Source organism: Callithrix jacchus, chromosome 7, assembly GCF_049354715.1.
Source record: "Callithrix jacchus isolate 240 chromosome 7, calJac240_pri, whole genome shotgun sequence".
Taxonomy (NCBI): Eukaryota; Metazoa; Chordata; class Mammalia; order Primates; family Cebidae; genus Callithrix; species Callithrix jacchus.
In genome coordinates this window covers 124140813-124160158 of record NC_133508.1, presented here as the reverse complement: position 1 = coordinate 124160158, position 19346 = coordinate 124140813, and the positions used below count along the sequence as shown (strand labels likewise).

At 36.0% G+C, this 19346-nt stretch overlaps 1 protein-coding gene across 3 annotated transcripts in view; it reads right to left on the bottom strand.

Moving 5' to 3' along the window:
* HS2ST1 (heparan sulfate 2-O-sulfotransferase 1) overlaps positions 1-19346 on the bottom strand; it is a 199698-nt gene that overhangs the window by 137427 nt on the left and 42925 nt on the right. The window contains exon 1 of one of the 3 annotated variants that reach the window (XM_078332365.1): positions 296-19346. This exon is cut by the window's right edge and continues 42104 nt beyond it. The exons of the other annotated variants lie outside the window; for them this stretch is intronic. The gene's annotated coding sequence lies outside the window, so the exon portion shown is untranslated. The remainder of the gene's footprint in view (positions 1-295) is intronic. 3 annotated transcript variants of the gene reach the window in all.

The window sequence follows — 19346 nt, the reverse complement described above, 5'->3', positions numbered from 1 at the left end:
GCCTCTGAACGTCAAATTCTTTTTATTTGGGAGGTCTTTGTTGGCAAATGACAATTTGCCACTTGCCAATCACCCTCAATTTGTGTTGCTTTGACTACTGTCTGATGTATACACTGTCTGATGACAAAAACAAACATTAAGCTTTAGTATGGAGTTAATACCCATCACGTAGGAAATTATTAGCTTGACAAGAATTGCACTAATATTCTTCCTTTAAAGAAATTTCTTTTCCTTTAAAGACATTTAATGTAATAAAAGTAAAGTTAATATGAAACACAAAATCATTTATACTAACCAGATTATGATGCCATGGTTTTCTTTTCTTTTTCGTTGAGACAAAGTTTTTCTCTGTTGCCCAGGCTAAAACACAGTGCTGTGATCATAGCTCACATATTCCTTGAAAACCTGGGCTCAAAGATCCTCCCACTGTAGCCTCTTAAGTAGCTAGACTACAAGGCACATTTTTGGTTTTTGGTAGAGACAAAGTCTTTGTTGCCCAGGCTTGTCTGGAACTCCTGAGCTCAAGGGGTCCTCTGGCCTTGGCCTCCCCTCATGCTGGTATTACAAGTAAGAGCCACCACACCCAGCCCTCTGCCATGGTTTACAAGAGAACAAGTTAAAAAAAACTGGGTAGCAGAAGACACTGGACATGTTTTTTTAAAAACAAAACATAATATATAATTTTATAAAGACAGATTCACAAAGTGTTTCATGCTACAGAAACAATAGACTCATTCAAAGAAATCCCTTTTCATAGCATTTAATTTGAGTATGTTATTCATTGAATTTGTCAAAAATAGTGTTTAATTAAGCTCATATTTTTCTTCTTAAAAAATGTTTTAGCTTTCTCCTGCCTGTTTTTAATTGAGAAAAAAATCAATTCTAATTATCTAACCAAAGCCATAGTTTCTGAAAGCTTTAGTCTCTCTAACTTATATCCCATTAGGAAGCATTCAGCATTGTCCTAATAAAAGCTTTCCAACAGAACAGTTCATCCTCCTTACTCCCGGGAATAAGCAGCCAGACAGATCACTTCAATGGCAAAGATAAAAAGATGAGATAACAAGTTACTTTGCCATGGCAACAACTTTAAAAATTCTAAACAGATCACTTTCTCCTATTTAAATATAAATGTGGTCTAAAGCAGCTGCTACAATGACTGACAAGTTCTCAATCAAAATCTATTACCATGAGGGTTTCCAACTTAGAATGTGTAACATCTGCCACTGAAGAGAAACAGGAACTTTAAAGCTATTATTCCAAACTATGTTTCTGGTATAGATACCTACATTGCAACATTCAGTCTAATCTTAATGATGCATTTAATAAAAGTGCACGTTGGCTTTATTCCAGATAATTAGGACAAAAAATACCAAAGATACATTTGCCATGGCACTTTAAATTTGGATTTGTAAAGCTGAACCTCATGAGAACTATTTAAGACCTCCAAATTATTTGGCCAAAATTTACAGTCTATAGAAATACCTAGTAGAAAGTTGGTGATTTTTAGTTATTACACTGTACCTCACCCCTAAAACAGGTTCTCACAGATATATCACTAGACAACAAAATTTATAAACTTTTCCAATCAACAATGCTTTTAAAATATACATAAAGATTTACTAAATGCTATTAGCTAACATTTAAAAGAATAACATAGCATTGGGTACGAGGTATAAAATAAACAATGCTTTAAACTGTAAAAATTACCTCAGATTTAAATTGAACACATTATTTATAATCTATCCAACACAGCTTAATGCCATCATGATATCAACAAAATTTTATTAACTACACTAACTACAGGTGACTCAAAAGCCCCACCCTTCCCTTTAAGAAGTCTCATTTAGTAGCTTATCTACAGATTCATAATTTCTATTTAAATATACTACTATCTACACAGCTATATGTCATTGTTTCAGCTTTCTCCACCCCCCCCACCCCCCCACCCCACCCCCAGCCTTTGGTCTTTCTAAGGAAGAGCTACCGAATAATTTTATCTCCGTCAGAGAAAAAAAAAAAATTAAGGTGACTTTTTTATGCAGCCAATTAACATTTTGAGCATTATAAATTACAACAGTACTTCTTCCTTTGCCTAATTCCAAAATAGGAATAGCTTAAAAAGAAAAAAAAAAAGAAAAAGCTATAATTTTAAAACACTGATCTCTTTTCCATAGAAAATGACTTTTAGATCACATGGAAAGTAACATGATTTTAAAATATGCATATAAAACTTTTTTCTCTACCAAAATCCTTGAGTACTTTAGAAAAGAATAAATTAACTATAAGGTTCATATAGATACACAAGGGTATGCCAACCAAACAGATCTTAAAAACTACAGATTACCAAATAATAACTTTCAGGAGCTCACCAGAATCCAGCCAGTTCTGTGGTTGCCAAGGGAAGAACAGAATTCTGTACTCAAAGGAATCCCAAGAAGCTGACTTCAGTCAATTTGAACCTCTAGATAGTCAAACTCCCTAGATAATTAATTTAGAAGGTTCTAAGGAGACCAAAAGAGATCAGAAAGATCCCAAGTCTGAATTTACTTAAGAAGAAAAAGAATAACTGGAGAGTCTCAGACCTAAATACATGCGGAAATGCAATGACTACTAAAGGAAAACTTTTGTTTTTCTTCTATACTCACACAGAAACACCAGTGGTTCTTAAATGTGTGGATTTTCCACACCAAACAATTCTCCAGTTCTCTGCAGTCACCAACTGAGTGCCCTCCAATTTAACCCAATTCTGCTCAGAGTTAGTGCAGAACCCAGAGCTTAAAGGTTCAGTCCCAACAAGACTGCTCCCACATGTCAATTTCTAATAGAGGTCCTCAGGTTATCCACAAACTCCTGTCTGGCTTGGTTATAAACCTGAGGTTTCCATGACATCTTCCATTAGGTTTGATAATTTGCTATGACAAGTCACAGAACTCACAGAACTCAGTAACTTTAGTTACATTTACCAGTTTATTATAATGAATGCAACTCAGAAGCAGCCAAATGGAAGAGACATATAAGGCAAGGTTGAGGAGGTACACAGAACTTCATGGCCTCTCTGGACTTGTCACACTTCCAGCATTTCAACACAACCTAGAAGCTCTTTAAATCCGATGGTTTAATAATTTTTAGGGTTCATCATGTAGGAATAATCGATTATTAATTCAATCTCCAGTCCCTCTCCCCTTTCCAGAAGATGGAAGTGGGGCTGAAATTTCCAAGGTTCTAATTATGGTGTGGACTTTCTGTTGACCAGTCCCCATTCTGAAGCTATGCAGGAGCCCAAGTGTCACCCCATTCCAACAAAAGACACTACTATCACCACCAAAATGTAAAGGGATTTAGGAGTTCTGAGACAGGAACCAGGGTCAATGACCAAATATTTAAACAATATAAGACAGCACTCCTACAACTCAGGAAATTATAATGGCTTTTATGTTCTCTGTGTCAGGAACTAGGGGTAGGACCAAAAATATATTTCTTACTGTGTCACAACTATAGACTTAAACTCTTAAATTGCTCTGCAAATGCTAAGCTGTCACTAGACTCCTCTGGATAAGGGAGAGCTAGATGACTGACTTCTAAAACCTAAGATTTACGAATTCTACATGTCATATTTTATGCCATTAAATGGAAAACTAGGTTCCTAGGTTCAAAGAGAACCACCTTGGTTTTCAAATCAATTTCACTAAAATATAATTTGCCTACAATAAAATATACTCATTTCAAATGTACAGTATAAAGTTTAAAAAAAATATTAAGAGATAAGATATTGCCTTCATCCCAAAAGGCTCCTCAGCTCCCTCTGAGTCAACACCTCACTCTCAGCCCAAGGCAACCAACAATGTACTGGCATTGTAGACTAGTTTTGCCTTTTCTAGAATTTCCAATTTATCCCTTACTAATAATTCTGTGAGATACTTTGAGGTTCAACAAGGGTAAGCAACTTGCATAACCTCACAGGACTCCAAGATTAAAATTTAGGGTGTGAAATCAGACCTGTCTGATGCCAAAGCCTACTATTACGTGCTAATACAAGATGTGGATCTTGTTCGCTTTTGCATCCCTAGTGTTTTTCGTTTTTGCATACCTGGCCATGAAGGACAAAATGAATTTAAGGAAACTAATCTAAACTTGATCCAAAAAAAAAGAAAGATTCATTTTGAATGATAAAACCGTAGGTCTTGGTAATAAATTAGATTAAAAAGAACAAAGACCATAAATTTACACAAATTAAAAAAAAAATTTAAGAACAAAGAAAGATAGAGCCTTAGATTTTATCTGCATAGTCTCAAAGTATCTTCCAAGAAATTTATTCACTGTAAAGAGATAGTTTTACAGTGGAGAAACCCAGCAGAAACCACCTTAACAAGTGATCAAGGTCAGAATCACCAATAAAGAAGACATATATCATGAACCCCAGGATAAAAGACATATTGTTTCTGTGGTATTGTTGTCAAATATGCATAACTTTGGCCCAATCATGACAGAACACCGTACAAACTCGAAGTGTAGTCATAAAAGACAAAAAGTCTGCAGAACGAGTACAGACTGCAGATTAAAGACAACTAAATCTAATGTGCAATCCTGGATTCTATCCTGATCAAAAAAGGCATTAGAGAAAAAATACATGGAATTCAAATAAGGTCTGTAGTTAATAATATGTATCAATGTCAACCTCCTAGTTTTAATAACTGTGCCATGGTTGTGCAAAATGTTAACATTAGATGAAACTGGGTAAGGAAAACAGTAGTCCCACCACCCCCATGCCCTGGGGATGTGTCCCAAGACCCACTGTGGATGAGTGAAACTGCAAATAATATTGAACACTACATATACGTTTTATCCTATACATACCTATAATTAAGTTTAATTTACAAGTTAGGCAGATTAGATTAACAGCAACAATAATAAAATAGCCAGGTGTGGTAGTTCATTGGGAGGCTGAGGCAGGAGGATCGCTTGAGCCCTGGAGTTCAAGGCTACAGTGAGCTATGACTGCACCACTGCATTCCAGCCTGGGTGACAGAATGAGACCTCCATCTCTTCTCTCTCCCCATCAAAATATTTTCTTACACTGTACTCATCAATTTGCAGACAAAGGCTGACCTTAGGTAACTGAAACTAGAGAAAGTAAAACCTAGGATAAAGGGGGTATATATGTAAACTCTACCATTTTTGTAACTTTTCTGTAATTCTAACATTAGTTCAAAACCAAAGGTTTTTTAAAAGGGGTCCTTAAATATTTTTCTGAAATCCAATTTGTAACCTTGCAATTGCAATAATGAAAACACTTAAATCAATCTTATGGTGAAGTTCTATACGGTTAATTGTTAAATTTAAATCATGCCACATTTACTAAACATCTCTATGTAAATCACTATAGAATGTGGCGACATAGTGATTCATTTGATAAATAAGCTATGACAAATACAAAAAGTTGAACATGAAACTATTGAAAGAGCTGGTTCAAAAACAAAATCAGTAATTCTGAAAAGTGATAGTTTTCATATCTTCTGAGATCAGAGTATTTTTGCATTTTTTTCTTTCTAGAATGAAGACTTCAACCTTGGTCAGAATATTAATAAGTATAAACATTATAACCCCTTGCTGCACAAAATTCCTACAAATTCTTAATCAAAAACATGATACAATGAAATACAACTTCTAAGTCCTAACCAAAAATAATGCAGTATATTTGATAGCTATACATTACAGTGGACACTGTTTTGTTCCAAACAAAACTTTCTGCTGTGAAATGCTCATTTCCCTTACTCTAAGATTTGAACTGTAAAGAAACTATCATTTGTATTCAAACTCCACGTCTTCATAGCCAATCTGTTAGATATAAGAGTAGCCATCTAACCATCTGACCAAAGCTAAGTCCATAATGAAACCTCATCCTAGGTCCAATTTATATATTGGTTAGGGTCTTTTGGCTTAAAACAAATTTAAGAAATTAAAAATAAGAGTAAGAGGGAGTTGGTCCATCTTATTGGAAAGACTGAAAGTATGCTGGGGTAGCTCACAGAACTGAAGAAATAACTAAACTACCAATAGTTTTTTATAATGGCAGGAATCAGAGGAGTTCTATAGACCTTCACAGCACAAATTTATAGACCTTCCCTCTTGGATGCCCCTATTTCCATGTCTAGCCAATTTAATTTCATTGTTTGAGCAGAAACTTTATCTGAATTTTCCATCCTTATATCTCTAGCAAGCAAACATATAATAAGCCTTCAATAAATACCTGTTGACTGAATGAACTAATAAAACTAGTCAATAAAGTAATTGCTGAGTGAGAAAATCAAACTGGCCTAGCTTATTTCAGATATCTATCCCTAGATAATCAACTAATCTAACATCAGTAGGAGACATTTTGAGGCCTTTTCCATAAAAGAGAAACTTGTCAATGGGGCTAACTAGCATCTATTACATATATAAATATTAAAATATTTGACCTATAAGTTATTCTGTCATATCAAATAAAAAAACTTCATGCACATTTTAAGTCCTCTAGATTTGCATTTCTGTACCATCCCTTAATTTAGTTAATTTTTTTCTCATAAACAAAAAACAAAGGCCATGTATAAACCAAAATAACTTTAAATGTGGACACTCACCATACCATCACTGGAAAAACTAAATAAAAATTACAGGCCAGGCACAGTGGCTCACGCCTGAAATCTCAACACTTTGGGAGATTGAGGGGGGCGGATCACTTAAGGTCAGGCTGGTCTGAGCAGTTCGAAATCAGCCTGGCCAACATGGTGAAACCCCATCTCAATACAAAAATTAGCCAGGCATGGTGGTGTACTCCTGTCCTCCCAGCTACTTGGGAGGCTGAGGCAGGAGAATCGCTTGAACCCCGGAGGCAAAGGTCTCAGTGATCCGAGATGGCGCCACTGCACTCCAACCTGGGCAACTGAGCAAGACTCCATCTCAAAAAAATATACATATATATATAAATTAAAATTATGCTTAAAATCTTTTAATTTAGATTTCATTAACCAGATTTTTCATTCAGTTATTTTACTCATTACTGACCTATACTTCTTACAGATTCTTCTCAGCACTGTTAGATGGCTTACAGAGGAAATTATCATAATCATGTTTATTTGCATTAATACATTATTAATTGTAAACTGTGCATTCTTAGAATGAATAACCAAAACAAGATATAATTTTTCTGTTATAAAATGTTAAAGTTGTCTCTTTAAATATTCTTAATTAAAATATTTTATATAACTCAGTCTTGTCAGTAAACAAATTACAGCTAAAAGTAAAAAGCCAACTACAAATTATTTTTATAAATTTGTAAAATTAACTCTTCTACTTCCTATGTTCATAATTCTAAATTTTAGTAACATCTATACAAGTAACTATGTGTTTATATGTTTTAATGTGTAACATTATTATAAAAGTCTTGCTCTTAGAAAACTAATAAATCATTCCAACCTCCATACTGAAATGAATTAAATAAAATTAGCTGAGAAGGAATGACTTGCACTGCAATCTGACACAGGTTGCAGACTGTGTGTGTGTGTGTCCCTCTCTCTCTCTCTCTCTCTTCCCCTCTTTCTCATTTACAAAGTTATTTCCACAAGTCAAAAGGAGAAAAAGGCTCAATAAACAAGTTAAAATGTGAGTTTTGGAAATAAAAGGCATAGAAAGAAAATGTATCCTGAAATCCAAATTGAGGTTTCAGAAGAACCTAACCAGGGACTTGTAACTGAGTTTAGAATTAAGAAGTAAAATTTTAAACCTGAAAGGCAATTTTAAACCTGAAAAAAAAATTAATGTAACTTTAAGAACAATAGGCTTTTAAGTGAGAACCTTTGTAGGTAAAGTATTAAAGTATTAAGTATGAAAAGTAACACTTTATACTTAGTACATACTTTGACATGCATGTATATCAAGAAATCATATATTTGGAGCAATCTTACATAGAATTGGTACAAAGAGTAATTTGGTGGAAATATTTTTATTCAATTCATTCAGCAAGGAAAAAAAAATTCAGTTTCTACACTACTCAGCTGAATGGTACTAATGATTCATCTTTATGTCTCCACACAAATAACAGAGAATAAAATTAGTTTACAACATTCATTTTTAACAGAGTTAAAATCCGAAAAATATGATTTCTTGACATCTTAAATCTAGCAGCATGAAGCCTTTTGTTTTAAACATACGATTAAAGTAAAGACGTTTAAACAGTCTACAATAATATAGAAGGTTAGAGGAACCTCTTATAAGGAATGGAGGCTGGTGTGCTGGCTCATGCCTGTAATCCAGCACTTAGGAAGGCAGAGGCAGGAGGAATGCTTGAGGCCAGGAGTCTCGAGACCAGCCTGAACAATATAGTGAGACCTCATCTCTACAAAAAATAAAAACAGCTGGGTGTGGTGGCATATATCTGTAGTCCCAGCTATTTGGGAGGCTAAGGTGGAAGGATCACTTGAGCCTGGAGGGTCAAGGCAGCAGTGAGCCATGCCTGTGCCACTGCACTCTAGCCTAGGTGACAGAGTGAGACCCTGACTCAAAAATAAAAATAAAATAAAAATACAAAAAGGATTGGAGAAATAAGTAATCCAAAGATAACCTAAGCCAAAACCACACAAAACTCATTATGTTTTTGCCAAGACTTCAGAAACTCTGCTACCAAATACATACATTATATATGCTTTGAATATCATGCAAAGCCTACATCTAAATAAATAAATCCCGCACCAAAAGAAATACAATGTAAATCAGCAAAACAAATATTATTTATCATCAGAGTGTGCAGACAACCCATAGAATGGAAGAAAATAATTGCAAACTATACATCTGACAAAGGACTAATATCCATCATCTCCAAGGAACTCAAACAAATCAGTAAGAAAAAAGCAAATAATCCCATCAAAAAGTGAGCAAATGATATTTTTTAAAAGAAGATATACAAATGGCCAAAAAACATATGAAAGAAGGCTCAACATCACTAACCATCAGGGAAATGCAAATTAACACCACAATGAGACCTTATTCCTGCAAGAATGGCCATTATTAAAAAGTCAAAAAACAGGCCGGGCGCAATGGCTCACGCCAATAATCCCAGCACTCTGGGAGGCCAAGGCGGGTGGATCACGAGGTCAAGAGATGGAGACCAACCTGGTCAACAAGGTGAAACTCCGTCTCTACTAAAAATACAAAAATTAGCTGGGCATGGTGTGCGTGCCTGTAGTCCCAGCTACTCAGGAGGCTGAGGCAGGAGAATTGCTTGAACCCAGAAGGCGGAGGTTGTGGTGAGCCAAGATCGTGCCATTGCACTCCAGTCTGGGTAACAACAGCAAAACTCCATCTCAAAAAAAAAAAAAAGTCAAAAAACAATAAATGTTGGCATGGATGTAGTGAAAAATGGAACACTTATACACTGCTGGTGCGAAAGTAAATTAGTGCAACCTCTATAAAAAGCAGTATGGAGATTCCTTAAAGAACTAAAAGTAGGTCTGCCGTTCAATCCAGCAATTCCACTACTGGATATCTACCTCAAGGAAAAGAAGTCATTATATGAAAAAGAGGCATGCACTTACATGTTTGTTGCAGCAAAATTCACAACTGCAAAGGTATGGAACCAACCTAAGTGCCCAATGACCAATGAGTGAATAAACAAAATATGGTACATATACACTATGGAATACTACTCAGCCATGAAAAGGAACAGAATGTCTTTTGCAGCAACTTGGATGGAACTGGAAGCCATTATTCTAGGTAAAGTAACTCAGGAATGAAAAACCAAATACCGTATGTTCTCACTTATAAGTAGGAGGTACACTATGAGTATGCAAAACGATATAGGGTGATGTAATGAACTTTGGAGACTCAGTAAGGGAAGGAGGAGAGAGGAATGTAAAATAAAAGACTATATATTGGGTACAATGTACACTACTTTGATGAGAGATATAGTAAAATCACAGAATTCACCACTATATAATTCATCCATGTAACCAAAAACCTCCTGTACCCCAAAAGCTCCTAAAATTTTTAAAAATTAAAAAATAGAAAATATAGTGCAAATGGTTATATAATCAAGAGCTAATTAATACACCACTTTAAAAAATAAAAGATCACAATACTCCTTCAAAGACTAAATAGGCCAGGAGTGGTGGCTCACACCTGTAATCCCATCACTTTGGGAGGCCAAGGCAGGCAGATCACCTGAGGTCGGGAGTTCAAGACCAGCCTGACCAACATGGAGAAACCCCCATCTCTATTAAAAATAAAAAATTAGCTGTGTGGTGGCGCATGCATGTAACCTCAGCTACTGAGGAGGCTGAAGCAGAAGAACTGCTTGAACCTGGGAGGCGGAGGTCAAGGTGAGCCGAGATCACACCATTGCAATCCAGGCTGAGCAACCACAGTGAAACTCCATCTCAAAAAAAAAAAATAGAAAGAAAAAGAATGCACTCTATTATTTTTGCAAATGACCCAAACTAAAGTTTAGTAAGAGAGATTTGTATCATGGGTCAAAATGTTAAAAACAAAATAGCTGCAACAGTATTCTTAACAAAATAATTAACATACAAAAAGCATTATTAAAAAGATAATGAACTGGGCATGGTAGCATGTGCCTGTAATCTACCAGCTACTCAAGAGGCTTCACTGGTAGGTTCATTTGAGCCTAAGAGTTTGAGATCAGCCTAGGTAACATAGTAGGACCCCACCTCAAACAAAAGAAGACAAAAACAAGCAAACAAAACAGAATGATGATTACAAATCGTATCTACTAACAACTGTATTCAACAAGTTTATATTAAAGATTTATTTCCCATCAGGTTTCTAATTCAACTAAGAAATAATATTGTACAAATACTTTGAGTTTCAGAAAGTAAAACTTAGAACATTCCATAAAATTAGAGACTCCAAGGCCGGGAGAGGTGGCTCAAGCCTGTAATCCCAGCACTTTGGGAGGCCGAGGCAGGTGGATCATGAGGTCAAGAGATCGAGACCATCCTGGTCAACATGGTAAAACCCCGTCTCTACTAAAAATACAAAAAATTAGCTGGGCATGGTGGCGTGTGCCTGTAATCCCAGCTACTCAGGAAGCTGAGGCAGGAGAATTGCCTGAACCCAGGAGGTGGAGGTTGCGGTGAGCCGAGATTGCGCCATTGCACTGCAGCCTGGGTAACAAGAGTGAAACTCCCGTCTCAAAAAAATAAAAAATTAGAGACTCCAATTCAAGAGCCAACACGCCTTAACCCTAACTGTTATAAACATTGTTCAGAATTCTGGTGGCTATCATTGGAGTAGGAAAAGTACCAAAGAAGAGATAGGAGAAAAGGTGGAAAGACAGTAGAGAGGAAAGAGAAGCATATTGTAGTATTTTTAGGGTATACCAAACAGGAGTCCAATCAAGAAAACAGAAGCCTCTCAATATATTTCAGAAAAGACATAGCTACTAATACAGGAAATTTTCCAGCACACACTGGGACCATGGAAGGAGGAGCTCTCTGAAAAGAGCTAAAGTCACAAAGGACAAGAAGCCATCACGAGAGAAATAGCCTTTACCAGAGATGGTAACCAAAAAATACCCCAGCTTCTCCCTTTTACCTGTCCTCCAGTCTTCCACTAGTATCATGGCCAAACTAATGCAAGAGCCTATGGCTCAGCCCTTAAAACAGAAAAAGAGGAACTGAAAATTGAGAAATAGAAAACCAAACAGGCAAATGATAACACAAAGTATCCTCCCAAAATCTCTTCTGGTATTAGTAGATACTACAAAAAGCTTAGATCCTATTGCTTATTCTTATCATTCTTTGTCTATTCTTTTCCTGAGAGGGTAGAAATACTCCTTTATTTCTAACTTTAATGCTATTATTTAAAAATACATTATGATATATAAAAATGTGAGGACTATAAGTAGCTCAAGCCCTTCAGGATTCCAAGGGTCATTAATCCTAGCGGTTAGCTCTTAGTCACTGGCTGGAGATTCTAATCACCTAAAAAAACACCAGCCTCCCACCTCCACCCAAGACCAATTAAATTAGAACCTCCCAAAGTGAGGCCCACACACTGTTAGTTTTCTTAAAACTCCCCGGAGTGATTCTAATACGCAGCCAGGCTTGAGAACCGTTGGTTTATCCAAAATACTTCTGGAATTAAAAACTACAATTTGCTCAGTAACACCCTAATGTCTCAGCCAGAAGAGGGCAGCAAGGAACTATTCTAGAAGACCACAAAAGACAAAATAAGAGACCCTTGTATTTTAGTTCCTTCGGAACTGTGCAAAGTGGTGAAAAACCACCGAGATTCAAGTATGCTGGGATAAACGCCATTCCTCAAGTGGGAACTAATGAGTGAATGGTAAGGAACCAAGCAGAGATAAGCCCCCAAGAAGGGTAAGTTTAAGGAACAAGAGAGAGCCAGTAAATGGTCAGAAAAGTACCAGGCACAAAAAGCCACTCAATTGTGCTCATTTTCCAGTCATCCTGATTTCCTTAGCTAATTACTTTGTCTTACTGTATTACTGAAAGATGCATAAAATCCTTTTTGAAATAAGGCTGAAATTGAGGGAATCAATTAAAATACGACCCAGAAACAACCTAATCTGAGCCATCAGATCAGTCATTTACAAGCATTATCAGTAATACTACAAATGTATGATCTTTAAAAGAGATCCAGTATGAATAAACTAGTGCAAATCCATCATAACTACAAGAAAAACAGCTCTAAGCACATGAGACATGTGCACGCGCGCGCATGTAGAAAGAAAGCAATTACTAAAGATATTTTAATGATATTTAGCTTGAAGATTTAATAAACAATTTCTCTGTACCTTCTGACAGAAAAATATGAAAAAAAATTTGAACTTTCTCAGGCCTTTTTGTCTTTAGCTATTAATAGACAGCCCTCTGCTTTTAGTTTATCCAAAAATAAATGCAGCAATACTGCCTTTTTCTAGAGGTTGAGGACTGGAGGAGAATCACTACCTTGGAAGAGAAGAAATCAATTATCAGAGATTTTCACTTACTTTCACTTATGGAACTTACCGACTTTAGGCAATGGATATCTGACTTCATATCTTTTAGAGGATGCTTGGGGGGGTGGGGAGGGACTAGATGTTCCAATTCAGGAATTTATCTACAACTATCTATAACCTACATTTACTTTGAAAAAAATGAAAAAAAATCTCATTTTACAGACTAGTCTCTCTTTTGAATGGTCATTAGGAATCTCAGATCTGTAGTTTTTATTGTTTGTATTGTAATTCACCTGCAAATCACAGCTGTCTAGCTGAATACAGCATCCAGGCAAGCAAAGAATCTTACCCAATCATCTGTACACTTCACATTTTGTAATTATCTGTATTAACTCAATTTGTATTACCTTAAAACTAATTCAAGGGGAGCCTCAATTCTATACTGAAGCTCTAAAATGTGCAATGTTAGATTACTGTTTTTGTAATTCCACAATAAAATTCCATATATACCCTTGAGGGTAAAGATCATGCTTACTTCATCTTTGTGTCTCTCAATATTTAGTGAAATGCCATTATTGGTAATGCATACAGTCCCAAGATCTTTTTCCTTTTTTTCACGGATACATATCTTATATATATTGAAATACATAAAACTAGATGTATAGAAGTTTACAGCAGCATTACTTATAATAACCAAAATATGAAAATAACCGAGATATCCATTAGAGATAAGTGGGTAAATTGTTATATACATATAATGAAATATTAGTCATAAAAAAAAGCTGATACATACTATAACATGAATGAATCTTGAAACCATTATGTTAAATGAAAGAAGCCACACTGAAAAAGTCACATGTGATTTTCACCTCCATTTAAAAAATGTATTTGAAGAAAAATATGTACAATTTAAAGACTTGGAAAATGAGTACTTAAATACAACACCACCATGATGGAAAATAACTCTTCCACCACCCTCAGAAACCTCTCAAGTGTTCCTCCTTGATTCTCCCTTCTCCAGAGATAAAGACTGTCCTTCCAGCAATCATTTCTTAGCTTTTCTTGTTTTATCAACTAGATACCCATTCTTTAAACAATATAGTAAAATTTCATCATAGTTTGTTTTCCCTTGCTTCCTTGTACTCACCATTGTATTTATAACATTCATCACACCTGTAGTTCATTTTATTGCTTGTATAGTTCAAGGAATTTGGGGGGGGGGGCTTTGTTGGTTTTTTGTTTTTTGTTTTTTTTTGAGACGAAATTCCCACTCTTGTTGCCCAGGCTGGAGTGCAATGGCGTGATTTCGGCTGACTGCAACGTCCACCCCCCAGGTTCAAGCAGTTCTTCTGCCTCAGCCTCCCGAGTAGCTGGGATTAAAGGCATGTACCATCACACCTGGCTAATTTTGTACTTTTAGTAAAGACAAGGTTTCTCCATGTTGGTCAGGCTGATCTCGAACTCCTTACCTGAGGTGATCTGCCTGCCTCAGTCTCCCAAAGTGCTGGGATTACAGGTGTGAGCCACCCTACTTAGCCAGGGTTTTTTTTTAATAGCGTCTCACTCTGTTCACCCAGGCTGCAGTGCAGTGGCATGGTCACAGCTAACTATAACCTCAAACTCCAAGGAGAATTTTTTTTTTATTAATTGACTTTTGCATGTCTTTTCATGATTTGATAGCTCATTTCTTTTTATGACCACATAATATTGCATTGTATGGAGATACCACAGATTGTTTATCCATTAACTTACTGAAGGACATCTTGGTTACTTCCAAGTTTTGGCAATTACAAATAAAGTTGCTACAAAACATGTGTGGGCAGATTTTCATGTGGACTTAAGTTTTCAGTTCATTTGGATAAACACCAAGGAACATGACTGCTGAATTATATGGTAAGAATATGTTTAAATTAACTGCCAGGCTGGGTGCGATGGCTCAGCCTGTAATCCCAACATTATGGGAGGCCGAGGCAGGCGGATCACGAGGTCAAGAGATCGAGACCATCCTGGCCAACACAGTGAAACCCCATCTCCACTAAAATACAAAAATTAGTTGGGCATGGTTGTGCATGCCTTTAGTCCCAGCTACTAGGGAGGTAGAGGCAGAAGAATTGCTTGAAACCGGGAGGAGGTTGCAGTGAGCTAAGATCACACCACTGTACTCCAGCATGGCGCCTGGTGACAAAGTGGGACTCTGTCTCAAAAAAAAAAAAGAAACTGCCCAAGTGTCATTTGAAGGTTATTATTCTGCATTCCCCCCAGCAATAAATGAGAATTCTCATTACTTCACATACTCACCAGCATGTAGTATTGTCAGTGTTTGGAATTTTTGTCATTCTAATAGGTGTGCAGTGGTATTTCAATGTGGTTTAAATTTGCATGTTCTCTAATGGCATGTGGTAAACATCTTTTCAATGCCTGTTTGCTACCTGTATACCCTTTCTGAGGAGGTTCAGATTTTTTTGTCCATTTTTTAATTGTGTGTTTTATTATTGAGTTACACGGGTTCCTTGTATATTTTAGATGCCATTCCTTTATCGGGTATGTATTTTCCAAAGATTTTCTCCCAGTCAGTGGCTTATTTCTTTATTCTCTAAACAATATCTTTCACAGAATGTACATTTTTATTTTAATTAAGTCCAACTTATCAACATGGAGTATGCTTTTGGTGGTGCATCTAAAAGGTCATCACCAAACCTAAGGTCACCAGATTTTCTCCTATATTATCTTCTAGGAGTTTTATATTTTTATTCTTAATATTAAGGGCCATAATTCACTTTGAGGTAGTTTTTGTGAAAGATACAAAGTGTGTGTCTAGATTTTTTTTTGGAGGGGGGAGGGGGGATGAGATTCCAGTGTTACTTGTGAAGAAAACTAACTTTTTTCCTTGAGTTGTCTGTTTCTTGTCAAAGTTCAGTTGACTATATTTGTGTAGGTCTATCTATGCACTGTTTTTGCTTTAATGATCCATTTATTCTTTCAACAATACCACAATGTCTTGATTACTGTGGCTTCATTAGCCTTCAAGTCCAGTTGTATCAGTCAGACTTTGTTCTCCTACAATATTGTGTTGCCTAGTGTAGGTTTCTAACCAATATAAACTTTAGAATAACTTTGTTGACAGCCACAAAATAACCTGCTGGGACTCTGAATGAAATTACACTGAATCTATAGATCACGTTGGGAAGAACTTCACATTTTAACAAAATTGAGTCTACCTAAGCATGAACATGGAACATCTGTTTATTTAGATCTCCTTTAAATTTTTTTATTTTTGTCATTTTCCTCATATAGATCTTGTACATAAGTTGCAAGATTTATACCCAGGGATTTTAGTTTTTTAGTGCTAATATAAATAGCACTGCAACATGGCTATAAGAATTTATTTTTTTATTTTCTTCGGAGATGGAATCTTGCTCTGTTACCCAGGCTGGAGTACAGTGGCGCAATCTCTGGTCTTTGCAACCTCCACCTCCCGGGTTCAAGTGATTCTCCTGCCTCAGCCTCCCAAGTAGCTGGGACTATAGGCATGCACCACCACGCCTGGTTAATTTTTGTATTTTTAGTAGAGACGGGGTTTCGCCATGTTAGCCAGGCTAGTCTTGAACTCCTTACCTAAGGCAATCCACACACCTCGGCCTCCCAAATTGCTGGGATTACAGGTGTGAGCCACCGTGCCCGGCCTGCTATAATCATATATTCATTCCAGAACACTTACTATTTGTCGAGATTTTCTACATACACCAACATGTCATTTGTGAATTAAGTTTCATTTCTTCCTTTTCAATCTGTATACCCTTTATTTTCTTTTCCTGTCTTACTGTAGTAGGTAGGACTTCCAGGATGTTGAAGTCTAGTGAGAGGGAACACTTTGCCTTTTCACTAATCCTAACAGACAAGGATCTATGTTCTTTACTAAAATATTAAATATGACATTAGCTATAAGTTTTTTGTAGATTTTCTTTACCAAATTGAGTTTTCCCTCATTCCTAGATTCCTGAGAGATTTGCAACAAGAATGAACGTTGGATTTTATCAAATGCTTTTTCTTTGTATACTGATATAATCACATGATTTTTCTTAGACTGTGGATGTGAATGATTACATGAACTGACTTCCAAATGTTGAACTAGCCTTGCATACCTGGAATAAATCCCACTTAGCTATGGTATGTAATTCTTTTTATACATTTTTGGATTTGATTTGCTAATATTTGGTTGAGGATTTTTATATTTATATTCACAAAATATATTGGTCTGTAGTTTAGTTTTCCTTTCTTGTGTGGTCTTTGGTATTAGGTATTCTTTGGTATTAGAGTAATGCTGAGTTAAGAAGTATTCCCTCTGTTTCTACTTTCTGGAAGGGACTGTAGAGAACTGGTATGATTTCTTCCTTAAATGTGTAGTAGAATCAGGAAGATCTTTTAGAATAAAACATTTAGCTCTTAAAGTCAAAATGTAGATAATAATATGCATAATGTTAATTACAAAACAGTACTATAGTTGACCCTTGAACAATGTGGGTTTGAACTGCACAGGTCTATTTATACAAGAATTTTCTTCCACCTTTGCCACTCCTTTAGACAGCAAGACCAACTCCTCCCCTTCCTCCTTAGCCTATTTGGTGTGAACATAGCAAGGATGAAGACCTTTATGATGACTCACTCCCATTTAATAATAGGAAATAGATTTTCTTTTCTTTATGATTTTCTTAATAACCATTTCTCTAGCTACTTTACTGTAACAATACAGTATAGAATACACATAACATACATACAAAATATGTGTTAACTGGCTGTTAAATGTTACCAGTGAGCCTTTAAGTCAACAGTAGGCTATCAGTAGTTAAGATTTTTTAGAATATCAAAAGTTATATGTGGTTTTCCAACTGTGCAGCAGGGGGATTGATGCCCCTAACCCTCTCATTATTGAAGAGGTAACTGTAGCTACCTATATATAAAACTTTAGCCAGGTGCAATGGCTCACACCTGTAATCCCAGCACTTTGGGAGGCCAAGAAGGGTGGATCACTGAGGTCAGGAGTTGGAGACCAGCCTGGCCAACATGGTGAAACTCCGTCTCTACTAAAAATACAAAAATTAGTTGGGCATGGTGGCAGGCGCCTATAATTCCAGCTACTCTGGAGGCTGAGGCAGGAGAATTACTTGAACCCGGGAGGCAGAAGTTGCAGTGAGCCAAGATCGCACCACTGCATTCCAGCTTGGGTGACTAGAGTGAAACTCCATCTCAGAAAAAAAAAACCCTTTAATATCTTCCAAGTAATGATTTCAATACTTTAAAAATTTTACCTGTGTACTATTCACAACAAAACATTATGTTTTTAACTCCCTTTCTAGTATGTTATTACAGGTTTTTTTTTTTTTTTTAAGTGAGCTCAAATGAAGTAACGTCATGTAGCTACAAATAAATAGAAGATCTGGTCTTTCAATCCAATTATTTAACTGTAGCAGTTCTACTTCCTCTAGATGTTATTATTAAAACCAGCAAAAACGGGATTAGGAAGTAAAAAGAGAAGTAAAATAAAAGAACAGAGACCTTATCAATTCAGTCTTAGGAGAGAGTTGGGACATTACATTTTGCAACTGTGTTTATTCCACACATTTTGGGAAGCACAGCATAGTGGTTAAGAATAAGACTGCTAGAGATTAAATCTGGTTTCTATCCCTTGCTAAACATATGACCATGGCCCATTTGTCCTATGAGAGTCATGTTTCTTCCTCTGTAAAATGGGATGATTAACATTACTCAACCCATGTAAAAATTAAATTGTCAAATAAAATAATTCACATAAAGAATTTAAATTCAGAAATTTTTTTTCAATAATTTCCCATTGCTCCTTAAAATGACAAAATTTATTCAAGAAACTTAGACTATGTCGAGAAACTTGCTTAATACCTAAAAATTCACTTGATAATTTGGAGCCCACAAGTCACTTGCTAATTGTGATTAATATAACCCTCTTCTTAATATAAGGTGCAAAATGTGACAGGACTTTTCTCAGCATTACCATCTGGAATTTCAAACACTAAATTTGTGAATAATTTCAATGTTATATAATGTATTTTTACTGTCCAAAGATTCAGGGGTGAGAAGACAAGGTCAATTTTGCAATTACTGAATATACGATACTAACTCCTTAAATTCAACTAGCAAGGATGTGTATAGCGAAATGTTATTCAAAGTCTAAAGAGAAAATTATGTGGAAGTACAAACCTCTCTAAATGCAGGATAAGTTACAACAGAGATGTATCAAGCACCATAGAGTAACATATTTTTCCTAGTGGGACAGTATTCCTAGTTGCAACCTATAAAGAAGTCAATCCTCCCAAACTAAGCTACAGGTTTTCTAAATACCATAAAATCAAGGTAG